At 35.5% G+C, this 13301-nt stretch overlaps 1 protein-coding gene across 1 annotated transcript in view; it reads right to left on the bottom strand.

Annotated features, from left to right (window-relative positions):
• Positions 1-12808, bottom strand: part of LOC108970521 (tyramine beta-hydroxylase) — a 56263-nt gene extending 43455 nt beyond the window's left edge. Inside the window, exon 1 of the mRNA XM_018935961.1 lies at positions 12633-12808. The gene's annotated coding sequence lies outside the window, so the exon portion shown is untranslated. The remainder of the gene's footprint in view (positions 1-12632) is intronic.
• Positions 12809-13301: the final 493 nt, after the last annotated feature.

Genomic DNA, 13301 nt, shown 5'->3' with positions numbered 1-13301 from the left:
ACAAAACTATAATACTCCCTTTAGCAACTTTGTTGCGAGAGTATAACAACTACCAACACGCGCCCCATGATTAACACTAAGCACAGACACTTATATATAATATATATATATACGCATATTTTTATGTTATTTTTCTACTTTTTATGTTTTTGTAGGCAGTGTGGATCTCGTTGGATTCCGTCAACACGCAAACCCATTGAAATTCCATGCGGCGAAATAAAATTAAGTCTGCTTTGCCAGTCAATATCTTAAATCATTGTTGCATGTACGAATTAAATTACGACTAAGAGAGCAGAGCTTACAACATATTTATCAAAGTCAAGCCGCCGAAGCACTCAATTGAATTACGGGCATTGTGGCATCTTCATGTGAGTTCTTAAACATTTCAGCAGATGCCTCTGTTGTATGCAACATACACGCATATCCATATATATTACCATTTGTAGATACAAGTATCTCTATATCTCTTTATCTACGACGGATTGTGCTGGGCTGTGCGGGTATTCTATCGACCAGAAATGCAAAGACCGTGAATTAACCATTTCAGACACATGTACATACATATGAATGTATATGTGTGCAAACATATGTAAATGATGAAGTAATAGGCTTGTAATAGTGGTTCCCCCGGGAGAGCGGAATGAAGTGAGTTCATTTGTATTGAAAAAAAAAAAACAGCATAAAACGCATTTATTGTTGTCTGTGAGCGAAAACACAATAATCCTTAATATTTTTGGATGTTTTTGTGCTCATATTTGTTGCGTGCATCCTTATCTAGCGGTCTCGCAAGCTCTCAGTGATCTTCATCAAACAACCATGTAGGAAATTAACACGCATTAGAGAGAAAAATTCTTCACAATATATAAAAGAGTTAAGTAATAATGGAGCCATAGTGTTACCTAAATATACCTGTATAGAGACAGTATAGCTTAAATTTCTAGAAATGTTATGTTCATCTGATAAAGTTGATATGAGTAGTATGGGAGCAATTCTGAGTTCACTGTAAACTTCACAGTTATCATCCGGGAGTTTTTCGCCTATCGCTCGCTTCAATTTGATGAGTTGTTGTCGGYAGCGTGTAAAAGTTTCATCTAGTTTTAGAAACTCATAATAAAAACACGCTCTTCTGATCSCACCAAATAAAGAGCATTATTTCGAGAGGGCGGCTTGGATATTCGGTTTAGTTGTTGAGTTGATTGGTCGGTCAGGTTTCCGATGAAAAAACGGTTTCTTTTGTAATGTTTCAGCAGCATTTCTAATCTTCGTACAATTCCTACCGTAAAATTTAATGATTGTGTCACGTTTGTTTATTAAGTTCTAACACTTTTAGTAGTTTTCAGCATTAATCCTTCACACAATACGCTYGATAGAATTTTATGTGCGGTGTTGAGGAGGCCTACCCCACGGTAGTTGGCGCAGSATGTGGGGTCTCCCGTTTTGTGGATTGGGCAGAGCACGCTTTCAATCATCGGGTATACTTTCGTCCGATCATTTTCGTATTTGAATAGCTTGGCCGGCAGTCAATCGGCCCCCGTCTCTTTCGAACTACTTCATGATCGGGCAATAGAACGTCTACTCCATCGTCATCGATTGGCGAAAGGGGTTCGTCATTTGCTGCCGTTGTACTTTCACTGCCATTCAGCAGGCTGGAGAAGTGTTCCCTACATAATTTTAGTTTGCACTGAGCATCAGTCACTAGATCACCTCTGGGGGTTGTACAATAGTATGCTGCGGTCTTGAAACCTTCTATAGTCGCTGCTGTTTTTCGTAGAATTTTCGAGCTTGCGGCCAGGTTGTCAAGCTCATGAATTTCGGCTAATTTCTTTTTTTGTCTTCAAATATGTCTCGCTTTCCTCTTCAGCTCTCGGTATCTATCCCATCCCGCACGTGTTGTGGTCGATTGCAACGTTGCGAGGTAGGCWGTTAACGGCACCTTCTCAATTAAGRGACTGGACATTCCARGTGCATTCACTCAAATCATAATCCTTAACAAGTTTGCAGGTGACTAGATTAGAGCTTTGCCGCCATCTTGGTGGTCTTGCAATCTTTCAAATTTTGTGTCGACATTGTTTTCAACTCCAGCTTGTATATAATCATACAAATATCGCGTAGTAGTCCTTCATCTGAAGAGCTCTGAGTGACTGTTGCTACACCATGCTTTCTACAATATTAGCCATTATGCTTAATGAATTAACACTTTATTTTCATCATTCTCTCTTCTACCCATAAGTATTTAATTATAGCACTTTTAAATTAGTTTAATTTGTATGCAATGTATGCAATCTAGTCACGGCATAAAAAATGCTTAAGCGCATATATTAGGTTGTCAAAAAAGTCTTGCGGTACTTTCGCTAGTTGGCGCTGAGAGCGCATAGTTCTAGTTTTATTCGTCGCATCGGGTCATGCTATACCTTTTCGGCAAGCTCATTTCACGCGCTAACACGTGTTTGATTGATTGTCGTWTCTTTTAAGTCGTTCGTGAGTTATAGCGTCGCAAACATGGAGCAAAATAAAGAGAAAATACGGCATATTTTACAGTACTACTACGATAAAGGCAAAAATGCATCTCAAGCCGCCAATAAAATTTGTGCAGTTTATGGACGCGATACAGTTTCCATTTCCACCGCACAACGATGGGTTCAACGTTTTTATTCTAGTGTAGAGGTGGTCGAAGACGCGCCACGCTCTGGAAGGCTTGTCGTCGAAAATTGCGATAAAATCGCTGAATTTGTCGAAAGAGACCGGCATAGTAGCAGCCGTAGCATTGGTCAAGAGCTGGGAATGAGTCATCAAACCGTTATAAAAAATAATAAAATAAATAAATAAAAAATACCGCAAGACTTTTTTGGCAACCTATTATAATTGTCAGTCTGCACCTTTAAAATGCTTTAGACAGTGATAGAGCACTGCAAGTAGTAGAACAGAACCACATTCTTATTATTCAAGTTAGGCAACAGCCGACAAAAGCTCATCCGCTAATCAAACTGATGAGTGCTAGGGGAATACGTTTGAGTTAAAGCTGTGAAATGCTCGACTTAAAGCTATTATACCACAGATATGCTGTGCAAATACAATTACATTTCTTTACATTAATTATGCAACAACTAATSTCGACAATTACTAAATTAATAGGTATGACAGTCAGTATAATTCTGTATATATAACRAACCAAATATTCTCTTCCAAGGAGTCAATCGCCTCGAGTTTATCTGTGTAGACATTTGACTTCACGTAACCTCAYAAAAGTAGTTTAACGGTGTTAATTCGAACGGTCTTAGAGGTTACGGCACAGGTTCACGCCAAAAGGTTTTCTTCAATAAATTGTTTGTTTTGTTGGCTGTATGACATGCGATGAGTTATTATAGGAACATCAACATTCTCCAATTCAGTCACAAAAAAGTCAYCAATCATGGCTCTATCCGGAACGCGGATTGAGTGTAATATTATGGTCGGTTCTATTTTTGAAAAAAAGGACCAGTGATTTCCTCTTCCCCTAGATCACACCAAATATTCATATTAGAATGTAMCGGCGTCTAAATAATGACATGTGTATCAGCATCATCTTGTCGTCGTCTTGTTAAAATAAAACGTTCGCTTTTTGTAGTCGAAATTTAGCGGAGGTGGAAACGGGCTTTCGCCATAAAATGTCAATAATATTGTACATTTAWCGTTCCTATCATTTTATCAAGAAACCGAACTCTTTGTGTCATCAGACAGTCCCRTACCATTATGATATCATCATTGAACATAAGAGTTGGTCTAACATAGTTAGRTTGAATTCTGAATTAGTATTATTTCAATTACTACTGTTAGTTATCAGATTTATTTTGGATTCATCTCACCAAACCATTCGTTTATTCCTCTTGGGTCCAATTCGCATGTTGCAAATGTTAACCGCAGTTAWTCGTGCCGCTAGCAGTGAATTTTTTACTTTTGTTCATCCTTTTAGGTCAGCAGATCTTSATACATACATATACATTTTCAACAGAAACGTTATTATTAATTTTAATTAACGACTTGTGCTTTGCATTTTCATACCTTAAACTCCTTAAATATTATAGAATACTGAGTACTTGGAGATAGCATATGTTTTCTGCCGTTTTCATTATTACTTAGTATATCAGCTATATYTCTGAGTATGTTGGCCTCACTCACACAGTCATTTGTATAATAGTTTCTTGACTTCTTTTTACTACGCAATGGTGAAAGCATTTTTTATTGCAGATAAAAAGATTTCATGACTCACACTTTCCCTTTTTAACAGCTAAGTAATATAGTGTCTGTAATATTGATATAAGTTTGTCACTGTGTTCTACCGATGCTCAAAATGAAATGAACGCAATAAACTGTTTAAATTAGTAGTAAAGGTTACGTGTGCAAAATTTCATCGCTAACTGTAGGACTAGTTCATGTAAATAAAAACAGATGGACGGACAGATCGACACAGATCCTTATGCTGATTATTTGTACTATATATGCATATGTGTGTACAAACCTAATATTTATACCGAGCACATTAGAAGATAAGACTTAATCTGGGTTCCCGTCTACAGGAACATTTTCGGCAACGAAAAAGCTGACGAGTTGTAATCGCGTTAGCGTTGTCTACGCCAATAAAGAAGATAAGACAGATATCAGCAATATATGACAAGAAAAGAACTAACGACTTATTACATAGGTTCAGGAAAAGTRTCTACAGAATAACTGYTACCATAACAGGRCATTGGCCATTGGGAGAACATGCGCCCAAAATGGGTATACCCTACAACAAMAACATCTGCCAAGGCTGCGAACGAGTTGGAAATAAGGAAACAATTTTCCACTTTCTCTGTGAGTGCTTAGTCCTGTCGCATATACGACATTGAACCCCTGTAATCCATCAAGTACCAAACCTGGAATGGATGTCTACAAAAAGCACATTAGTARCTTCATCGAAACCACAAAATGGTTTGAACGAGAAATGAAACGTGATAGCAATAATAAARMGGTCTMCATACGTCTTGTGCATCAAAATGGCACAGTCGGTGCTAATTGAGCCCGAAATACAACAGGGYTGCTCTCCTACCTACATATCTACCTATGAAAATATTATGTTAGAGCTCTCATTACGCACAATAATGATTTGAGTTTTTTGCCATAAAATTTAGTCAGTAAGAATTAGAGCTGCGCTTTGGAATCACAGCAAAAAAGCGTTAGGTAAACTTTGTCTTYGCCCTTAGTTKAAGMAWTATGCGTAGTGATAAATATGCATTSKAGATGAAAAATATYCRTGATGTTGAAAAAGGTCTCGAAAGCAGCWCTTTTTTATTAGATGTTATATTAAAGAAATGGCTATGCGCCACATAACCATTTTTCATATTGACAAGTAGGAAAAGGAGGAAACTCTACTTTTCTCCGGTTATTTACTTCTATTTTTCAATTGGCTACATATGTTTACAGTATAAAAAATAAATTGAATGCAACAAAAATCAAAATTAAGAACAAACATGAAATTAATTGAAATTTATTTTAAAACATTTTTCATAGAAGTTTCTGTGCGATTTCTGCTGTCACACTACACATGCAGTAATTTAATTTCAAATCTTCYTATTCTCTGCTGCTAAAGTAAGTGGTGGAAAATATTCGTTGTGTTGTGTACTGTCTTTCTCCTAAAATCTCAATTTTCTMCACTTTCATTTGACCAGCTGGGTGAACCAAATTTCAATTATAAAATTGACGAAATTTTGCGCATGATATTACGAGTAGAATAAAATATTTAAATTCATGTATATGTAGCTATGCAACATAAAATATATATTATATTTTATAGTTAGCCATTACAATTTTGGCGTTGCTGCATTAACCACACCGCCAATTGAGATGTGCCACATGCAGGGAATTGCTTGACAGAACTCAATGAAATAACGATTTCGAAAGCGTGCCAGGCTCTGCGATGTGGTGTAGTGTGCTGTGGTGCGATGTGGTTAAGCAATTTCAAGCCAATGACCGATGAACAATACATTACTGTCAATCTATTATCAGTTTTAATTGCATAGATTAAACACACACATTTGTAAGGATTTAGCTAATGCTTTAATAGTAGCGTACATGGCGGGTGGGGCGTATGCGTGATTTATAGTGYGATTGCAGCTGGTGCGAAACAAGAGGAGTGGCGGTTTCAAATGTGTTCCGTTAATGTTGAATTCGATCAAATGTCCCAATTTTATTTACATAATGAATCRTAAGGCATTCTTCTGCTAAAGACTCCTTTAAAAATGCATTAAAAATAAATAAAATGGATTGAAATGGWCCTTTTCAGGTCTTTAATGAAGTGCGTAAATTTCAAACATTTCGGCGAATGTGCTAGTTGTATGAGAGAAAAGTGAAATATATGTGTTCTTTAGTCTGAAATGACTTTTCCTGCCACAAGCGTCTTGATTTTCATTTCATGAATAGTTTCAGCAGGACACTAAAAATATTAAAATAACATAACCTGAAAATGCTTCTCAAGTATGACCTATGAGCCAATTAACTTAATTTAATAAAGGCCTAAAATATTGTGAAGATATACGACATATTCCGTTACTTAGACAGCAGTWTTCACATGTGTATATTATAATTAAATGAGCTTTTGGCCGGAAGGGTCACGTTGTGTTCATTTCATGAAAATGTCTGAGCAAGCAGCGGATAAGTGTTAAAAGCTCCTGTAAACGAAATTTAATTAACTTGTGGTCGTGATAACCCTAGTGCCACTTGTTTCCCGTGCTGGGATTTAGGCAACGGCAGTTCACACCTCGGCATGGACTAGAATAAATATTCAACAGCTGTCTACAACAAAAGAGGAGATGTGATAATAGCTGAAATAGATTTTCTAAATAATTTAAGGTGATATGCATATCTTACAATGCAGAACATGAATTGGCATAGTGTATTTATTTCTAAGATTTTAGGAGAACAAAGAAAGTACTTAGTGTAATTACCAGCAATATGTRTACAATTCTTTTGGGCTAGTATATGGTGGACTTTTTATTAATAATATTAATTAAAAGCAATAAAAAATGTTAACTCAGGTTGCACCTACTTAAATGATACCTTACAAGAACCTGATTTTGATCGGTGAGTTTSTATGACAGCTGYATTTGYGAKAGTGTCCCGATATCGATATTTCCCACAAATGAGCGGCWTCTTAGTCAGAAAATGACATCAGAAGAATTTCAGACCGATGTTTCAAAGACTGATGCACTAGATTATAGCATTTCAAATATTTCCTTCTGGGTGCTACAAACTTTGCGTCTGAATACGCTTCGTTCAGGGTACAATGATTACAAAAGAGGGACCATCTTCGAGGACTTTGAAAGAACGGAGAAAAATATAATTTTACACAAGYTGAACAAATGAAAGGCCAGAATGGCTTTCGACTCCTGTCCCAGCAAAAAAGTTTTAMTATGGAAATCTTTCTTACTGGAAATTTTAAAACTAAAACTTTCCGTTAGGGCCATAAAATTTTACAAATCGTTGATCCAAGAAAAGAAAGAAAATAAAAGTTCATAAGGATAGACAGATATTAGCTACTGATTAACAGAAGATACTTTAATTAAGATATTAAGAAAGCGTTTCTCAACTCGACTCCTACCAAAAAAGACTTGTGACAGTACTTTTTAAACAAACTACCAATATTAGTCATCTTACTCAGTGTATGTGACTCTCCGTGAATTCTTTTTTCTGAGCTGATATATACTTTGAATGGAAATAAATTTAAAACTAAGGGAAGTGAAATTTGAAAGTGAAACCTTTAATGGTTAAGTGGAACAAATCCAATGAGTACAAACCGCAAGCACGCTTTAGATTTAAGATAAATGCTTCGCACGTATTATTTGAAAACTTTCTTATGTTTATTCTTAAATATAAGAGTGTTATATAATACTTTCATTTTCATWAATTTTCATAAATAAAAGTTGTCGACTGTGAAACAGTAGTGTTTTTGAATTTGAATTTTTTTATAAGTAGCATGGTTGAGAAGAAGTTTTTGTCTTGTCTTGATGTTAAATGCAAGTTAGATCTAAAGTGGACGATTTTCTTAATATAGAAAATTTGTTAACAACGCACTATTAAGAGGAACACGATATAAAAAACACGCCATGCCATATATTATGGTAAATAAAATTTTCAATTGTTTTGTGATTTTAGGTGGTTCTCATTCTCTTTGCTGGGATGCCTTGATGTTTCCGAGAAATGGAAAAACCAAACATTTTAATGAAASTACGAACTTTGAGAAGCTTTTTCTTAGTAGACATTCATTCATTATGCCCTAAACAGAGTATATTAAGTTTGTAGCGAAGGAAATGTCGAGAATCGTACTGAAAATATTTACACTGACTCACACTAAAAATGGGACACTCAAAAACTATTTGATTTTTTAACTTAAAATATAAATAGTAAACAAGGTATGATAATTTTTTCAAAAATTCTTTTCAAATTTCAAATAAGACATATATTTTTTAATGATATGAAGAAAAAAAACCAAAGTTTATGCTATAACACCAACAAAATTAACATATTTACATTTATTGTGCGTTCAATTCAACTCACACTCGAAATGGGACAGTTTGTAAAGTTAAGAAAAACATTAAACCTGCGGGAGTTCATTATCTAGTGGATTTTCCTTTCTTATTTAAGACCTCTTGGAGACGACGTGGCATACTTTCTACAAGTTTTTTGCATACCGAAGCTTCTATTTGGCTCCATTCTCCTTCCACGGCTTTATTTAGCTCTGATTTTGTTTTAATATTTCTTTTGGACAGTCTTTTTTTAAGTTMTGCCCATAAATGCTCTATGGGATTAATGTCGGGGDATYGAGCAGGCGTRCAAAGTACTTTTGGGCAATTGTAGAGCWACCAATTTTTAKCATTCCAGGATTTATGCTTTGGGTCGTTGTCTTGGTAAAACGTGAAACAATCACGAATCCCAAGTTTTTCCGCACTGCAATTAACATTTGTTTTCAGAATGTTTCCAACCCCATCCCCCGACATACAGCCCCAAATCATCAGTGAGCCACCACCGAACTTCACTGTTTTTTGTCCGATCCAAAGATGTTAATTTTGGTTTCGTCAGTGAAAAGAACCTAAGAATAACTGAAATTCACAACAAGTTTCATAAATCAAGCTTTAAAAACAGTTTAMCTTACGCCAAAAAGAAAAGTCCTTATCTTGATATTTCAGAGCAAATTCCATTCTTTCTTTCTGGTTTTTTCGGTTGTGATATCAGTGGTTTTCGACGAGGTATTCTAGCGTTAAGTTTATTTGGTCTAAGTAATCTTCGAACAGTTTCTGCACTTACTTCAACTTTCTTTCTTCTTTTAGCTGTTTTTGTAACTCTACAGCAGACAGATATGGGTTATTTTTGATTATTCGCAACAAAAAGCGCGCAGTTTGGTCGTCAATTTTTCGTTTTGTACTTCTGTCAGGTATTGTATTACATAAGGTACGGTTTTTTTAAAGCGCTGAATAATGTTAAATACAGTAGATTTTTTTTTGCCTAAAATTTCGCCTATTTCCCTTATAGATTTATTACTTTCGTAATTATTAATTATAAATTTCCTTTCTTCAATTGTAGTGCGAGRCATTTTTCCAATTTTAGTCGCTGATAATCTGATTATGTTGCAGGTCAATGTACTACTAAAAGCATCTTCAGWTTAAGTTCAGTTTCTAGACAAAATAACGTTAGTATGACGTGCCGCAATAACTGTCCCATTTCAAGTGTGAGTTCCATTGAACGCACAATAAATGTAAATATGTTAATTTTGTTGTTGTTATAGCATAAACTTCGCTTTTTTTCTTCATATCAATAAAAAATATATGTCTTATTTGAAATAAAAAGGAATTTTTGAAAAAATTATTATACCGTTCTTACTATTTATATTCTAAGTTAAAAAATCAAATAGTTTTTGGGGTGTCTCATTTATAGTGTAAGTCAGTGTATATACCCGTGGTCACGCAAACCTTACCACTATACATTCTTAAATTTTTTGATTAGATTTTCTGATTTTCTTCAATTTTGTTCAATGAACATGTCTCAACCTTACGACTAGAACAACGCAAAACAAWAAGTTCTGAATGGTACACTACCGTATTTTTGCTGTTGTCTACAAAAAATAGAGACCGGTCTCACACATCGTCTGAAAGATAATTTGATGAGTAATCTTTGACTTTTTTCTTTTAAGAGGTCAACGTTTTTCGACACCTGAAGAAGTGGTTGATGATGCGTTCAGAACCAAAAGTGCTTCCCAATTGGTTCAAGCGCGAACGAAAGTGTAGAGATCTTAATTGAGAATATTTTTAAAAACAATAAACCRGTTTTCGATTATTAATATTTGTTTTTGTTCTTTAATMCCGAAATATAGAAGGCAACCCATGTATTCCAATTTTTCACTGAAAGTCATTTCATTTGAGTACCGTAGCGAGTGGCGACATATAATCCTCTTCGTATTCGTTTAAACTTATTAATTGATTTSATAAATGTAATTTACACCTTGTAAATGAGTAAAATTCTTTGCCTAATAATTAAAAGCAAATATTRTATTTTCTCTGGTTGTTATGTAACCAACAATAAGCCCCTTTTTAGCCCTAGATTGATACAACCATCTATACAACTCCTTATGTCAATTAACGTGAGTGTTGTAGTTGTTTGTTTACGGAGGTTTGTCTGTTTTTTTTCGATGGAATAAATAATTTAACGAGTTTGTGTAGAATCATGTAAACAGAAATCGTTGAAAATGTTGAAGAAGTATTTTCYGGAGTTCTACAAACCGAAAAAATTTAAACTCATTGAAGGCACTGAAGGCCAYCCCAGCTGAAGCCTATAGCAAGTGTTTAAAAAATTGGATTAAGCATTGGCACRCTTGTATTGATTGGGGAGCCTATTTTGAAAGCAATTATAAAGCTTCCCTTTAAAATAAAAAATTAACAGTCCGAGTTAAACTTTATCTAACATTTTTTGGATTTGTGAGAGTTAATTTAGTATAGTTTTTATAAATTTTATATATGCTCAGCATTATTTGTTCCAAAATTCGAATAGAGTTCATGATTAAATTTTAAGGTTGGGCTAGAAATTTTTTTTTGGCGTTTTTATTTTGGTAACTTCAATAATCAATGGCATCTTTCGTTTAGAAAAGTAGCAACATTTTAATGCCACAATTTATTCTTCATTGAATCAGAAAACATTAGTGCCTTAGGAGCATCCTCACATGTTTTCATACGAAATACAATTGCACTGTCGACATCTTTTATAACCAATAAACTTTGGAGCCTTACAAAGCAAGCTAATATCAGCTAAGTTTTTTTTTTTCTTTAACTKATCCTCTCGTGTAATAACAAGATRGAGAGCACATTTTTGTGGAGCAGCAGGATTTGCATATTCCTCAATTATGCATGTCTCGCGCTATTTTTGCTACAGTAATTGGCTCAAAGTGACAGCATTGTAGCAAGAGAGCGCCTTCATACTGCATTAYGCATTGTAACTACAAAGCATTGTTGTTTGGTGCAACATGGCGTATGAGTGATATTTTTGTTTGTGAATAATCCACAAGTCACACAAGCAGTGGAAGCGCARCAAAACTGCTTTATAAGCATGTAATAGCTAATAAATTCATTTAAAGCAAGTCATCAATAAATCAATCTACCGTTAAGAAAGAAATAAATATTTACAGTTATGTGCGCGAGCATGAAAATATTGACGAAAAGTCCCATACTGCTTTTACGCGCATTCTTAAAAAGTGTCTCACATACAAATATGTGTAATAAATTCGCACCGAATAAGCACAGTTGCTGCACACTGTCCCTCGTGCATTGGCATAGCTATAGCTATTGGCYACCAGCCAGACAAACAGACGCGCAGAATCGTTTGTCAGGTTGAACATCAAAAATTGCGCAAATAAGTAAGTTGTCACTTGTTTGTGCTTATGTGCTTATGYCCTAAAATCCACACGCTCTCAACCACACATCCACACAGACACGCAGATACTATGACTACAAATGCTTGCGTTGTTATTGTTTATTTGTGAATATGCGCGCATGGGTGTGAGTGTGAGTGCGAGTATTTGCCAGTTCGTTGCCATTCCGGCTAACTGTGTGCACACGAGCACTTACTATATATATTTCATTATTTATTAACATATCAAATWTGTATGCACATATATATGTATGTGTGCGTTTGGGTGTAAGCAAACAGACAATGTTGGCATTTACATATTTACCTATGCACCCACATATACATAAGTAAGCGAGCAAGTGGGTATAATAGCTGYTGGTATGCTGAACTTAGTATTGAAGTTTTATGTTTTCATTTGTATCTTTCRTTTTACGCGCGCCCGTGCACCAACACACTCAAGTGGTAGCAAACAAACAAACAAAGTTCGTCGTAAGTGCACATCCAACGAATTGTTGTTATTTATTTGACCGTTTAGCAACTTCCACCTCACTGCCACCTGCCAGTTATTATTGTTTTTTAATGATTTTTTACTTTGTTCCTTGCTTCAGCTAACTAACTGCAAACACACTTTTACACAGTCGTACAACCGTTACAGCCGAAAACTTAATCAGGATATCCGTCTAAGCGTGTGTTTATTTTGTGCTTAGCACTTTCCGCTTCCTGCTTACCCTTTTGAAATTTTTAATTCGCCAGTAATGCGGCGTGTTTGTAGTTATTATTGTTTATGTTACGCTTTAATTCCGTTTCGCGTTCAGGTTCTACACCACCACAATTTATTGTGGTACACCAAAGTCATTACGTTAGCGTGGCGCGTGTTAGAGCAATCGCCGGTCCGTTTGTTCTCGTCGCGTTGACGGCTGTGGAATACTGGTACAAGCGCAAGTCGGTCTCGTTTTTATATCCGGCACATTGTTGCGGCATTCCATACGAGGCGAGCCGAGCTAGACGCGACTGTGTGGCAGTGTTCGCATTGCGCCACAAATGTCTGCTGCTACTTTCCCTTTTTTCCGTACGCTTTTSTGCTTTTCTCTGTAAATGGCATGGACGTTGCTGCATATACAATTGTTAACCATGAAAGTGGAAGGAAATGTGCTTTAGAGTGTAATCGGATAGTGTAGTAAGTGAATATKCAAACATTAAAAAATTTAAAAACAAGATAACACGGTTGCAGAATAGRGAATAAAAGAATTYGCCAGGCAGTTTGTATASCAGCTATATGTTACAGCGATCCATTAAGAACAATTTCTTCTGAGCATATATCGTTGCCTTCGCCAATGTTCTCAACCAAATCTTTTGAAAATATATTACTGTGATCGGATTTAGTTAAATATGCGCCG

The sequence above is a fragment of the Bactrocera latifrons genome, unplaced genomic scaffold, assembly GCF_001853355.1.
Source record: "Bactrocera latifrons isolate USDA-ARS-PBARC rearing strain unplaced genomic scaffold, ASM185335v1 scaffold_30, whole genome shotgun sequence".
Classification (NCBI taxonomy): domain Eukaryota; kingdom Metazoa; phylum Arthropoda; class Insecta; order Diptera; family Tephritidae; genus Bactrocera; species Bactrocera latifrons.
Note: the sequence above shows the minus strand (reverse complement) of the source record. Positions and strands in the feature narration are given on the sequence as shown.